The sequence below is a fragment of the Temnothorax americanus genome, unplaced genomic scaffold (genome assembly GCF_048541705.1).
Source record: "Temnothorax americanus isolate GAGA-0224 unplaced genomic scaffold, ASM4854170v1 Scaffold29, whole genome shotgun sequence".
Lineage (NCBI taxonomy): Eukaryota > Metazoa > Arthropoda > Insecta > Hymenoptera > Formicidae > Temnothorax > Temnothorax americanus.
Window position 1 is genome coordinate 1,154,544 of NW_027509432.1, and position 14,333 is coordinate 1,168,876.

At 37.8% G+C, this 14,333-nt stretch overlaps 1 protein-coding gene across 1 annotated transcript in view; it reads right to left on the reverse strand.

Moving 5' to 3' along the window:
- Meltrin (disintegrin and metalloproteinase domain-containing protein meltrin) overlaps positions 1–14,333 on the reverse strand; it is an 81,200-nt gene that overhangs the window by 29,833 nt on the left and 37,034 nt on the right. The gene's annotated exons all lie outside the window — the stretch shown is intronic.

Below are 14,333 nucleotides of genomic sequence, written 5' to 3' on the forward strand. Positions count from 1 at the left end.
GTTTTACAAAGCTTTTTACGAAGCTTCTGCATTAATGAATATATATATATATATACTTGGTGAACGTTGGTATATCGATCGGGAGCTGCCTGTTCTTGCACTTTTTTTTTCATATACCGGACATCGCCGCTTTCCACCCTTATGCATTCGATTACGTGGAAATTAAGCAACGCGCCAAAAAGAGCTTACGATCGAGATGCGCATGCAAAAAAGTATGTTGCATGCAATATTTAACGTTTCACCGGAGTAATTATCCGACTACTGACGAAGCATTTTAACGTCCATTAAGCCGTCGTCCCTCATTATCGATAAACGAATTTTTCACCGTCACAAAATTTCGCACCGCGAGCAAAAATATTCAATTTTTCACCATCACGGAAAAAAATCGCTTTAAATCCATCTCAGTGCGTGTGACGCATGAAACACTCAAATACAAAAATTCGAAAAAATTTTTTTTGTAAATTCCATCATCACTATTTACAGTTGACTGTATAAACACTATAAATTATAAATTCATAACTGTAGAGGTTTTGTTACTGCCGTTTAATTAAAATAAACAACGATACATATTAAATTAAATGTTTCCCTCCGGACATTGATAAATTTTGGAAAGTGAAACATTTTTTATGGCAAAGCCAATCGAGCGCGACATTGGTACTCGCATGCAAAATTCTCCCCAAAATCGTGGGGGGAGGGGGCGCAAAACTCTTTCCGCAAATAGAGCAGTAGATATTTCGAGTTCAATCGAACATTGCGATCAACGATGCGTAGCGAAGCTATACTCTTCCCCATCGCAGCATTCGCGGTTGCACCGCGGGAAACTGCTCCTGGTTTGTTACACGAACGTCAACCTTCGCTGGCACTGCAGCGGCAATGTAATTACATCGACGAAAGTCCTTGACATCGGCACTAGTTATTATTACAACGTGTAAATTCAGCATCTCCGGTCTGCCCTCTATTTTCGCGAATTCGACTAACTGCGGCCCCATCCTCGACGCTCTCGAGTACCAAAACTATCGACCCGTCTATAGTAGAGATTTGTTTTTGTTGACTCGAGAGAACGAAGTCGAAGCTATCCGAAACGATGCTATTCCGACCATTTGCATTCATCCACGCAAGGAAAACCGGGTTTCGAATACGAGGATCCGGCGTTTGAAGAAACGCAAGAGTAATTCCGAAAAGTTCGTAAAGGTCTGAATGTTTGTACATGGAATTTATTTTAAAAGTATATCGTATAAAATAAAATTGAACGAGATTAAATAGAATTAAATTAAATTAATAAAATTTGTATACTATACATAATACAAATCTGTAAATATATACACGTATTATTTTACGCAACATAATTTTATCTGTATATAAGCTCATTCAAAATATTAATGTCAGATGTGACTTATAGATATATCTCTCGCAGTCGGAAATTTATTGAATATATATTAATTTTATATTTATCAGCTTAATTTGGGATTATTTCGGCAGTAATTTAACAATTATATTTTGTAAATTTCTATACAGTTACTTTATCATTATCATTACATAGATATTTAAACAACCGCGTTAAATTACTGAATTTAATGCGGTCGTTTATTAATTAATAATTTAACTTTACGCTTATTAACTCATTACTTTTATACGCTGTTGCGTTTCAACATCCAGCGTGGACCAGCTATGGTAACTGTATTGCGCGTGTGGGCGAGAAGAGGGATCGGCTGGCGCGATTCGTCATTCTGTCAACTGCACATTAAGCCCGCTAATTCTTCCCGTGTAGGTGGATAAATCGACTAAAATTATTGCTTAACGTTTCCTCCGCTTCTCACGAGTACCGCGGAAAACTGAATTTCAATTGCCATGGCATTCACTCGCGGCACAGATATCGGCGAACCGGTATCGACAAATCGACGGCACATAAATGCATATGCAATTATTCCCCGATAATAAATCCTCGGTACGCTGACTGCAAAATTTGATCGAGAATAACAGTGTTCTCGTTAAAAAATGCTCTAAAGTATTTTATCGACTATATACGATATGGTGTCGCGCGAATGAACTGTCGACACGTTCCGAAATAAAATATTCGGATCATTATTTGTAGAGTCATCCATTTTAACGTTTGGGACATAGTGACGGTAGATTGCTGATTGCTGTTCGCTTATCAAAAAAAGATGATTGATCATCGTTATCCTCGCGGATGCTTATTGCACAGGGAGAACAAAAATCAGATAGCGTAACTTTGCGAGCAACTGTTTTAGTTCTCAAGAAAACAGTTATTTCTTTCTGAACTGTATGTCTACTTCATAGGTACCTACTATGTCTTTCCCGAAGATTTCAGCGCATACATATCGTTTATAAAAGTCACTTTGCTACCAAATCAAGTAAGAGAAATCGCTCCGTTTTCCACGCGTGCTGCAGAACGATATATAGGTACATAAAATATATGTCTATATCGCTTGTCTCTCAAAACATGTTTTCAAAGTTGAAATCGAGGTAGGATAAATATAAACTTTTTTCAGTTCGCTTCCCGCTGGATGCGCAAGCATCGGATCTCCCTTATTCATGCGGCTTGCTCCGCGCATGCAATTTGGATGACACGGTGCATGGAAGCGATAATATAGCTTCCTGCGATGGGCAGCGACGTACGCGTCGGAACGCAATCACGTTCGGGAGCGATTATCAGGCCGCATCGTCGAGTCGCGAATACGTAGTATCGTTGGTCAATCACAAAGTGGGTCAACGTGGAATTTTGATTGGCTCTTTAAAGCGCGACAGTATACGGACGATACAAGTTCGCGCGTTCGTCCGCGAGGCTACCGTGCACCGCGGAACCTCGCACATGTGCGACGGCTTTTATGGGAGCGAGATTGACGTCAATGTGGCGACGGCAATAAAAAGAAATCGCGGGCAAAAACGGTCTCGCAAATATACCAGAGCTCGAGGGAAGGCGTCAGTGGCCGCGAGAGAGAACGATCTCATCGAATTTTTTTTTCTTCTCGCCTCCACGTTTCGAGAAGCGAGTGCCGTCAACTCTTATCCGGGGTCTCACCGGATATGGGTCTTTTTATCCTTGCGCGTAAAACGTATGGACGTTCGTTCCTTCAGTATAAAATTTAAATACTGATATATATATTTAAAATGTCGTATTAATTCTCTAATAAAATGAAATGCTCAATTCAATGTATTTATTACGAAAACAAATATAATATTATCAATCAGTGCAGAGAACTTGAACGCGAAGTTATAAGAAATCTTTAACAATCAGAATAATAATACGCGAAATGCCGTTTAAAAGATTTTATGAATATATAACAAATATATATACATACATATATATATGTCACAGTAAAAGCGTGAAGTCAGTAAATGTATACACTTACTAATAATAATGCGCATTTACAAGTCAATGTATACATTTATTAAATTTTATGTTTCAAATTTATATCTTTTAATAAGCAATATCATTATCATAATGATACAGATTGGGTTGGGTTAGATTAGTTTTTTAGGAGAGTAGGGGGACTTTGCCTCCACCCCTCTATCTCGCACCACACTCATACTTATAAATTAGTAATTATATAGCTCTTGTAAGTGTATACATTTACTGAATTTTACTATAACATATATAAACCATATATTTTAAGAATCGTATCTTAAATTTAGATAACTCGACGAATCCCAATAGTGAAATAAATAACTGCTATATACACATGTGACGTACATGCAATGCGTCTCGTACAAATGTATCACGGAAAGCTTGCAAATATTTATCGTGAAAATATTTGAGTGCGATCGGATGAACTGTAATAACAGAGTTCGCGAGTTCTGATACAGCAACAACGAGTTATTCCGACCGACCGAGTGTGACGTGCGTTTGATAGCCACGTCAAGCTCGCTCCGCAAGTGTATACGATACCTGTCCGTCGTAAAATCACACGAGGAAGGGAAGAACGTTACGGGCGCGGACGCGCGAAATTTTTGCACGTCGAACAAAGTGATCCGTATAAACCGTGCTGCCGTTGCAGAATCGCGGCTTTCGCGTTGCGCATTTTCCGTGTGTTTCCGTGACGACGGGCGCGCAAATTTGTTCGGACAATTCGGCCAGCCGGCTATTCCTATTCGTGTGCCACATATATGCGAATGCGCTCGCTTATAGCGGATATTAAATTCCCTCCCGCGTCCTCTCCTTCTCCTTCTTCTCCTCCTTCTCGCCGCTGCACGGAGAGCACGTATCCCGGTTAATACGGGCACTTTGCCCTGTGATTAAATTCAAATAAAATCCGACCGCCGCGCCGTCACGCCCAACCCGCTTCTCTCTCGCGCGCGAATAACGGATATTTAATATTTGAGTAATGCCGACTAATACCGCGATGATAACTGGTTGCACGCGCGGTTTTATAATGCATCAGGTCGGCGTGACGCGCGGGACGCAAATGCGTGCTAATGGGATTCGCGTTAAAATGCGAATTAAACCCGCGTCTCATACGTCGCGCGTTTCTCTGGATTCATCGGTTTCAATCAGATGGAACACGCAAAGTTTATCGCTTCGAACGAATTCTCGGATATCTTTTGCTATATTCTACCGGTATACATAACAGAAACATAAAATGTAAACCAGAATGGGAATCACATTCGTCATATGCGCGTCTGTACAATGTTATCGATTCTTCTATTCGAGCTTTTCTCCGAAAAAAATTTCACTATCGATTACGTTCCGTAAAAAGATATAGCGAGATATGAGTAAAGCGTGCTTTCGAATGAGCTTGAGCAAATTTCCGGACACGGAAGAAAAATTGCGTGTAAAATTGCAATTCACCAAGATATACCGGTTGCCTTTCCCAAGGTGCATTAGAGTTGCGTATATCATAAGAATCGTAAGAAGGGAACGCGGTATTGTTGGTGCTATTATGAATTATAAATATCATTACACCCTAGCCTATCTCATTGCCATTATTATCCTGTGCGGACCTTACACGCTTTCGAATTTCTCTGCCTGACGTTTGTAAGTTATGAAACCGTGCGCGTGTCGTTATGCATCCGCGCCGACAGGGCGCATTCAGAGGAACGAGTTTTGTGCCTCCTGCACCTCCATTTTCGCGGCGCTCACGACAATTGCCACCGGTATATGCAAACCGGATAAGCGCAAGTCGAACGAATAACTCTCGCGCGCCGATGAAATTGGACTGTGTATCTCCAGCTATATCACAATTACGGCGCGATGGATTTAAGCCTATCGGGTAACTCGTTAAGCCAGACGGTCGATTTGTCATTAATTTCCTGTCGGACAAGTGGCTGTGCGTACACGATACGCGGAAATCGGATCTGGTTATGCAACATCGCATATAGCGAATCGCTGTGCATCGCGAGAATTCTGACGACTCGACGTGGATAATCCCTATTGATACTCTTGCAAGACAACGTTTCTCAAAGCAACATCGATACTCGTTGATATTTACGACATAAATTATAAATTTACGATAATTGCCATTTTTACATTGTTTGCATCGTTCGATCGGTAAATATACTATCTGGAGTTGTTAGAATTATTGTTACACATGATTTCTTAATTGGTATATACATCATAATTAATTTATTTACTATGTTGATCGAAAGGTTCAGAGAAAAATAAAATGGGAAATTTGTAATAGATTAATTATAAATATATATTAAATGTCTACTGTTAATCATTTACACATTTCAATCTTGCTTCAAAATAAATAATTTCTTCAAATTGAAATTACGCATATTTCATTTATAATAGTATGCTGAGCGAACGATAAAACATTGCACGAGAGATGTTTGAATTAAACATTGTTCGGTCCCGAGTCCTGAGAGCGTTAGGATGATCGAAAGATTATGCGAATTCGGAGATATTTGGGTGAATGGAAATTATATTTCAGGAAAGGGGTACGACATTTGTTTCAGTCATTTTCCATATCTCGGTCGAGGTTCCAAGATAATCCTGATTTACGGCGTGGGTCATTCTATATAGGGCAGATAGCATAGCCAACTAGACTCCGCCATCTGGTCTGTCGTAGTAATAGCTTACACCAGGCGAATGGTCGAATACAAATCCGTCCACGTCGTTAATCAAGCAACTGTATCGTGCGCGTGTCATTGACCTGAAAAGGTGTTGCAAATTCGACAAAAATCGAAGAGTGAGCTGAAAGCCATCGCCCGATTACGTCCGAATAAAAAACAATTTTTGCGACGTTCGACCGTATAAAAAACAGAAAGAAGCGCAAAAGTTGTTCGCATCTTCCCGTTTCGTAAAATATTTTCGATACAAATACATATAAGTTTCTTTCGACGGGGAAACAACTTGTATCCCACTTTCCACTTCGAGTGCCGAGCATAATTCAAGAACAAAACCCATCGCAAAAATTCGAGAATAGTATATATACCAGAAATGTAAAGACGATCGAAGAGAGTCGAATCTCAACGACAGTTCTCATCTTTATATAGTATATATAGATATATGCTTTTCATATTTTATTTGTAATACACGACGGAATTTTTTATTCTCAATTTTGAATTCACATATAGACTTTTCTCTTCGTGTCTTTCAAAAATATTCTTTATAATTCACAAGTTTACTTGTTTGCTATATATATAAGTTAAATAACTTCATTCTAAAATTTCTTTGTCAGTAAATCGTTTGCCCAAACGATATTATATTATACATATATTAACGTTACGCTTCAAATTATATTAACATTGTATTATTAATTACTCACATGATTTATGTAATAAAACTAGTTCGATGTTGTATTAGTATTAGTACAACAATAACTTGTTATCTTTACTTAGGGGACTAGAGACATTTTACATTCCACAGTATCAATTGAAGAAATTGAGTGAAATCACGGCAGAAGCGCTATTTTATATGGTTCAGCAATTGGTGCAACTCGCACGAGAGGCGGCAAGTTCGAGAGACGCGCCGCGCTGGTGGTCGCGCAAAGATGGTTCGCGCGATGGTGCAGCGCAATGGCCGCGTAGGTGAATTAGCGGCGGACAATTAGGACACAGCTAATTCGGCACGCGGTGGACGAACGCGCGCGTCAGATCGGTGCACATGCGAAGGCGGATCTGCGTTTCGTGTTCCCATGGCTCGCATCCCAATCTCACACGTGTCAGCACGATTGTAGCTGCGCGCAAATACCGCAGCTACATGGCTCTCTCGGCGAAGAACCACGGCCATAATCGCGCGTTCTTATATATATCTCGCACGGCATGCACGTCACGTAATTCTCAGCGTTGTCTCATTTCTTTCGTTATATACGCTACATCAACGTAACAGTGTATATTCTTTTTCGATGAGCAAACCATCAGCGAACGCGTGACATTCTTCCATCCGCTAAAAGTAGCGTGACGTTATTCCTCTTTCGGAATAAAATTCGTAAAGTGATCTTAACATTATAGTATAATTACAAAATTTCTTTGTTTATTAATAAAAATTGTATATGTATAATTTCGATTATTTTTATTATAACTCTGATAAGCATACGATTTTCTGCGAGAAATGTTTGCGAAACTTGCAAGAAAACTAAACAAAAGAGAAGCAATATATGTGCGTAGAGTATGAATACCGTATGTATCCTATGTAATTTTAGAGAAAAATGTATGCTGAACAACAAGAAAATATCCCGGCGAAATAACGTGAAAGTAAAGAAAGTTCTTCTGCCGTTAAAATAACAACTCGTCTCATGGCAACATGCGTTATTGGTAAAAAATTGAATCTCCACATCTCATACGAACCTACAAAATGTAATCTGTGTAATTGCGCGATGATATGTAATTAACATATTGAAATATTATGTAATTAATTAATAAAAATAATAAAGATTTCAAGCCTTTCTGAAATTAATTTTAAAAGTTAATAAGGTCCAATCCATTATTATATATCGAGAATTGACGCGATCGTAACATAATTCACTATAGAAAAGCGTTTAAGAGAGGATTATCATGTGACGAACGTGATACCGGTACTCACGAGCAATCAACGTAGCATTTTCGGATTAATCACAACGTGAATAAACGCGGTCGAGTTTAGTGAATGGACCAATCAGGGATTCGTTTCTGCACCGCTTTGCCGATTCCCGCCCGCTCTCGTTAGCCAATTAAACAACATAATTATAGCTCCACTCGTCAGGAGAGTCTCCCAATACATAATAATGTGTGGACGCTGCTAACTTTCCTATTTTATCTCACACGTAAAAGCGAGCTGCGCGTTTATTGATTAGGATATGGCTGCCGCAAATAGCGATTATCGATTACACAATATGGAGACGGGCTCTTTTTCATGGATCGTTCGCGCAATCGTTCGTAGGGATATATGGAACAGAGGATGATGGATTTTCAATATAGCTACTAATAGCTATATACGGACGTTCAATTCTGCACCAATATTCCGCACGTTTCGCCGCTTTCGAAATCTCGCCAAAAATGGAACGCAAATTTCACGCTATCTGTATATTCATCTCTACAAGCGATTCGTCGGCGCTACCGTGAAAGCAATTTTTGTATCGGCGATGATGCTTGACACTAGTCGTTGAGAGTTGAATTTGTCGTTCTTTTTTTCCGCTAGAATAGCCTCATTCGCATTTGATAGAGCCGGCGTCAATCCAAAGCAGCTTATCATGCTGACGGCATTTGCAAGGCTTAGTGACGAATTGGCTTCGCGGATCAAATATCCAGATCGTATATGCTCGTTCACGTATTTGTTTGCGTTTTCTGAGACGATTTTGCCGCTTTTAACGGATTAATATGCACTCGAGCGTAACATGGAGGTGCACGAGTGAAAAATCGGTTTATATACTATTAAGGTATTGATGCGATTTTTTTTATAACAACCCACACACATCACAAAATATCTTGAAATACCAAATATCATAAACAATGCCAAAACACTTTTAAAATATTACATTGCTATTTACTATACATATACATTAACATCGATTTTATGGAATGCATGAAAAATATATACGATATTTGAACTTTTTATTGTCTTATTATATTCCATTTTTTCTCTCAAAAAGAAATTCTCAATTTTGCATATATTAAAATTGGTTACATTCTTAATGATTCCTTAAGAAAGATGATAAAAGTGAATAAAATGTCATAAAATCAATGTCATATCATGGGTCATCCACCTCATCTATAATACGACCGCAACTGACCGAAGTTGCGGCATTTATCTAACGTCGGATTGGCTCCGTCAATAATCGATCACCTCTTTTTGGGGGGAGTGTAAATTCATCCTCGAGTGGATCCATACGCATAAAGGGCTCGTATAAGAGCATCAACGAACAGACTTTACGGTACTGGGAGGCATTTTGAAACAACAAACGTTTCATCGTGTGGAGACTGTGGAGTCATGAAAATCACTCGCATACGGTTGAAACACCACCGCGCCGAGCGGTAATTGCACTCGCATAAGATACGCTTCACCGATACTGAGAATTGTTTGCACAGCGACGCACACGGTTAAACAATCGCTTGTATACTTGCCATATCACTCATCTTATCGTTAAGCGCGTTAAGTTGTCGTTACGTTCGCAAATAAATTTCCTCTGTCAGCAACGCGCGATGTGTATATCGCAAAGCAAACGTGAAATAACTTTTACAGTTGTGAAGATTCAGTGCATTGACTCTTTTACGATGTTGCAAAGATTCGATAAATATACACCTGTTAATTGATTTCGCGAACAAGAGATTTCGTTCTAAATATTTAAAATATACCTAAGATTATATAAAACAGATTTCCATTGCGACTAATATGACAATTTATTTTAAATAATGCACATGATAATTCAGTATAAATTACGCATTAAATAACTGTTAAAATACCGTTTCAGAAACTGTATTTAAAGTCCGCAAGTCATTTTACATCCGTTATTTCAATATCTGCTCATGCAAATAAGATCTTTACAAAGTTCTCGACTCAAAAATTTTTCACTTTCAAACTAATTTAAAAATTGTAGAAATTTTATTAAAAAAAAAAAGAAACGACGTGAAAGAGATCTTGAGAAACTAAATAAAATATTCGCATATATAATATTTGTACAGAAGTTGAAGTAGAATATATAGAGTAGGATATATAGATGCAGACCCGTGCAGACCTAATTAGCGTGATGTGCGGGTATCCAAAGCGTAATATCGCAACAGATCGGCATAGTGGGCATTTAGTCAGTTCCTATTGGGCATCTCCGTTCCATTTAATTCGACATTCATCGCTTTCCACTGGGTGCAATTACACCCTCGCGCGAATCCGTATGCATAAAGAGACTGCAAGCTCAATGCGTGTCATTTATGGCTTTAAGAGAGTCCCTTTCATCCGCGCTGACCGCCCGTTCTACAAATTCACAATCAGACTCGCCTACTAACACAATATTCAGAAGAATAGAGATTCCTCACCGAGGAATAGACGGAATTGTGCACAATGACGCGATGTTTCCATTTTTAAAAACAACAATCTTCGACGCTACAACATTCGCGACGAAAACTTGTGGATGTCGAAATGTCGGCTTATGTATATGTTCGGTTTTAACTCATCTCGACGAAAACCTAAGTTAATTCTTCTAATAAAACATTTTCTAGATTGATAAGCTGACATGTACGTTTGACGTATACTCTCGATTAATATATTACGTGCAAATATGTAATCACGAATTATGTGCGATCGTTATTTCAAACTCGAAAAGTAAATTTCTCGAATGTGCATCGAATTAGACGAAGAGGAAAGAAGAAGATAGTTCAAGTTCGTCATCCCAGTTGGGGTTAATTGCCGCGAATAAGTGTTAAGTGGTCCTTTCGCGTCTTGGATTACCGTCAGCGAAACCTGCTACTCTCCAGTTACTATTCCTGTCTTCTTTCGCATGATGTAATCACTTGCTTTCTTTATCCGCAAGAACCGTCATGTAATGTTATAATTGAACCTGTTAAATCTCTGAACATCCTCGATATAAAAAAGATATTAGTTGAATAATCTATGAATTATTTAATAATTCATAGATTATTAATAATACCCATGTGATATATACATATATAATAGTATTTATTTATATATCACTAGTATTGTTATTATGCTACCATACAATATAAATAGAAATTACTACTAATATTGACAGAAAATAAAACATTTGCGTAAATTTCGCAGCATTTAATCTCATGTTCTTTCTACAGAAAAGGCTTTATTCCAGAATTATCAACAATTACGTCCAGCTGTCTTTTCATCAAGGTCCACCGTACTAGAGCCAATGCACGCAGAGACGTGATCGTGAAATACTATTAAACAACTTTATCAATGTCCGCATACTAAGGTCAACCGATAGCCATATAATTATTAATTTGATAATTATTAATAAGTGCGTTTATATTGTCTCCCGCATAGCGGACAATGACTGCGTTTGCGATAAAACGAGATTCCGTCTTAAAAAATTGCTTCACGACCATTGTTTCAAGCCGTCTTTGCTTCTATCTGCATTAACGTTTTATCTTTAGTCGCTTTCAGCTTTCCGCGAAAACTTTTCTTCGCGGACGAAAACGACCTGCTCTATAATTTCGCTATTTCCTCGGAGATTGCGATAAAATCTTTTTAAGGTCGTCCTACCGCCCGATTGCTTTTATATCTCCAACAATTCTCCATTCACGTACAGAATGACCCAGAGACCTCGATCTTCATTTTCATGTTACTCGACGGATTTCAAGCAAACTTCTTCTCGATGAAGATTTCGGGAGAGACTATTTATTTGTCATGTTTTAATTTTGATAATTAAATCTCGAATAAAATTTCGTAAATTTGCTTAAATATATTTTTCTGCAAATTTGACAGTTTTCAGCGTCGAGAGAAAACGTGATTTAACTGAACTACAAACCTAAGAAGGAAAAAACTTGGAAGAAAAACATTTTTTGTTTCGACTAGCACACACATGTCATTTTTATGCCGTTATCGTCGAAAGGATAGCGAAAAGGCAAACGTTTAAATATTTATTTCCTCTTGACTTGATATGCTCCCCGCGAATCCTTTTTGACCAAGAAATCCCATATTCTGTCTCAAATAAAAAACATTACGCGTCTTGCTTCCACGCTTTATTTTTGCTTTCGAGATGCATCGCCTTGCAAGACGGCTACTTTTTTTCCTTTTCTCTTTTCTTCTTTTTGCCCGCCACGTCAAACCGAAATTCAAGAGAACACAGAACACTTGTACCTCAGATGTAATTCGAGGATTTGCACTCGGCGAAAAAATAAACCGGTTGATTGAGGAGAAAGATATAGAGTACCCGATTGGTAGTTTAATTCTCTCCGAACATAACTTTCCTTTAACGGTCCTTCGAGATTAGAGTGGTTTGAAACAACACGCTAAATCATTCGAATAATAGTATATAGTTCGAGATTTCTACTTTGTTTTTAATTGCAAATTGTACTGCGATTCCTTCAAACATTTTTGCATTTAATTAGAAATAAAGCATTTAAAAACAAGTTAAAAAGCTGAGAATACTAAATATTTTAACTCACAATCAAGCAAACATGATTCTTAATAAATTCGCATTTAAAGGAAAAATAAAAACAAATTTATCGACTATAAATTACATAAACGAATATTTACGACATTATTACAAAATGATTCATTTTATTGCTCGATTATAAATTCATTTTATGCGCATTCGAGTATTGATATGACTTGGGCTTCGGAAAAATGATACGTCGTTGTGCGTCGATATTGTTAAAATCGAGCAGGCGACTTGGAAATAACATGCGCGTCTTTCTCTTTCTCCTACCGCCGTTTTTCATTCTTCTCTCCGACTCTTCTATTAATTCCTGTTCCTGTTCACTGGTGCGCATCAACGAATGCAGACTCGCTAATGAGACGAATGAAGTAATAAGAATTCCCCGCCGTCGCCGGTCTTCGTCGAGACGTCCAATACGAAAAACACCATTGTCCGCCATAACGTACACAGCAAAAAGTATATTTCTGCGACTGCACTCGCGATTTCAATTACTCGTCGCTTCTTTCATGGCGATAAGAAATTTAGCGGTAAATGATATCATCGTAACTCATTCTTGCAAAATAATAAATATCAGAAAGCAAAAAGTTGGAGAAAAGTCTATCTTTTCTGCTGTTTATCATTTAACTTTTCATTATTCATCATTTTTCGTCAATTGATATTTTCTAACATGCAAATCGATATACATTATCATGATTACTATATACGATTAGCTATTTAGTCGTTAACTATAGCGCTCGTTTATTTGATGACATGGGTTTAGTACACGCGCGTATTTCAGCATGTATTATCACGAATTTGACTGTAGATTAGAATACATTTCGACCAATATTGATATTTCATTCTGATGCATACTTAAAATGGATGACTACAAAATTGATGGGCGAGACCAACGAATCGTGTTTATCCGTTAACAGGATCTGCTCTGCGTATACGGATAATGCCGTTGTTATCCATTATCGGATGGCTTTTACATAATATAAATGCGGTAATCCTGACCACAAAATGCATTCACGCAAGAAGGATGGATTCATATCGGTTTACCAAAATTATCGCACTTAATGATACGCGAACTGATCATTTGATCGCAAATACATCGCCTGTCGTGAATCATTGCGAGTCTCAACTTTTGTGCGTAATAAAACGAGTTTTTTTTTTTATTATGTCGCAGGAAAAACGTGGGTAGTACATCTCTGATGACACTATCTACTTTAAGTCAGATAACGTCTATCTCATTCATGTTTATGGTTGATGTTAACATGTCACTCATTTCCGGTTTGGCGGTCAATTTCGGGCTGGCAAATATATTTGTCGTATTCAATATTAAAAGTAAAAAATAGGTTAAACAGTTAATTGAACATTTTGAAGAAATTAAAAAATTATTTTTAAAATAAATTTTATAACATATTTTCATGTTCGCTAAAAATGTATTCATTAAAAAATACATTTCGTATTTGCTAAGGTAAGAGCATTTAAATATAAATTTTTATATTTTGTAATTATAAAAAATAAAAAATCTAGTGATGACGTTCTTACGATTTTGTCTTAACATTAATTACGTTTGATTCGCATGTAAGTTTCAATTGGAATAGCTGGCTTGTCAAGGCTAGCAGGGCACGTGTAAATTCTGCCACACCTATATTGGCTCGAGCAAGAATTAAAGGATGCATACGAATTAAAGGTCAAAGAGCGCGATATAAAAGCTATAGCAAACAAAATCGTAAAGAGGTATTACATTGCACATTTCATTTTTCACGCTTCCGGAGGGTGCATAATTCGACCTATGTAGCCGAAGGCACGCCCTCGTCTCAGGCCGATGAGTTTTCAATTACATCG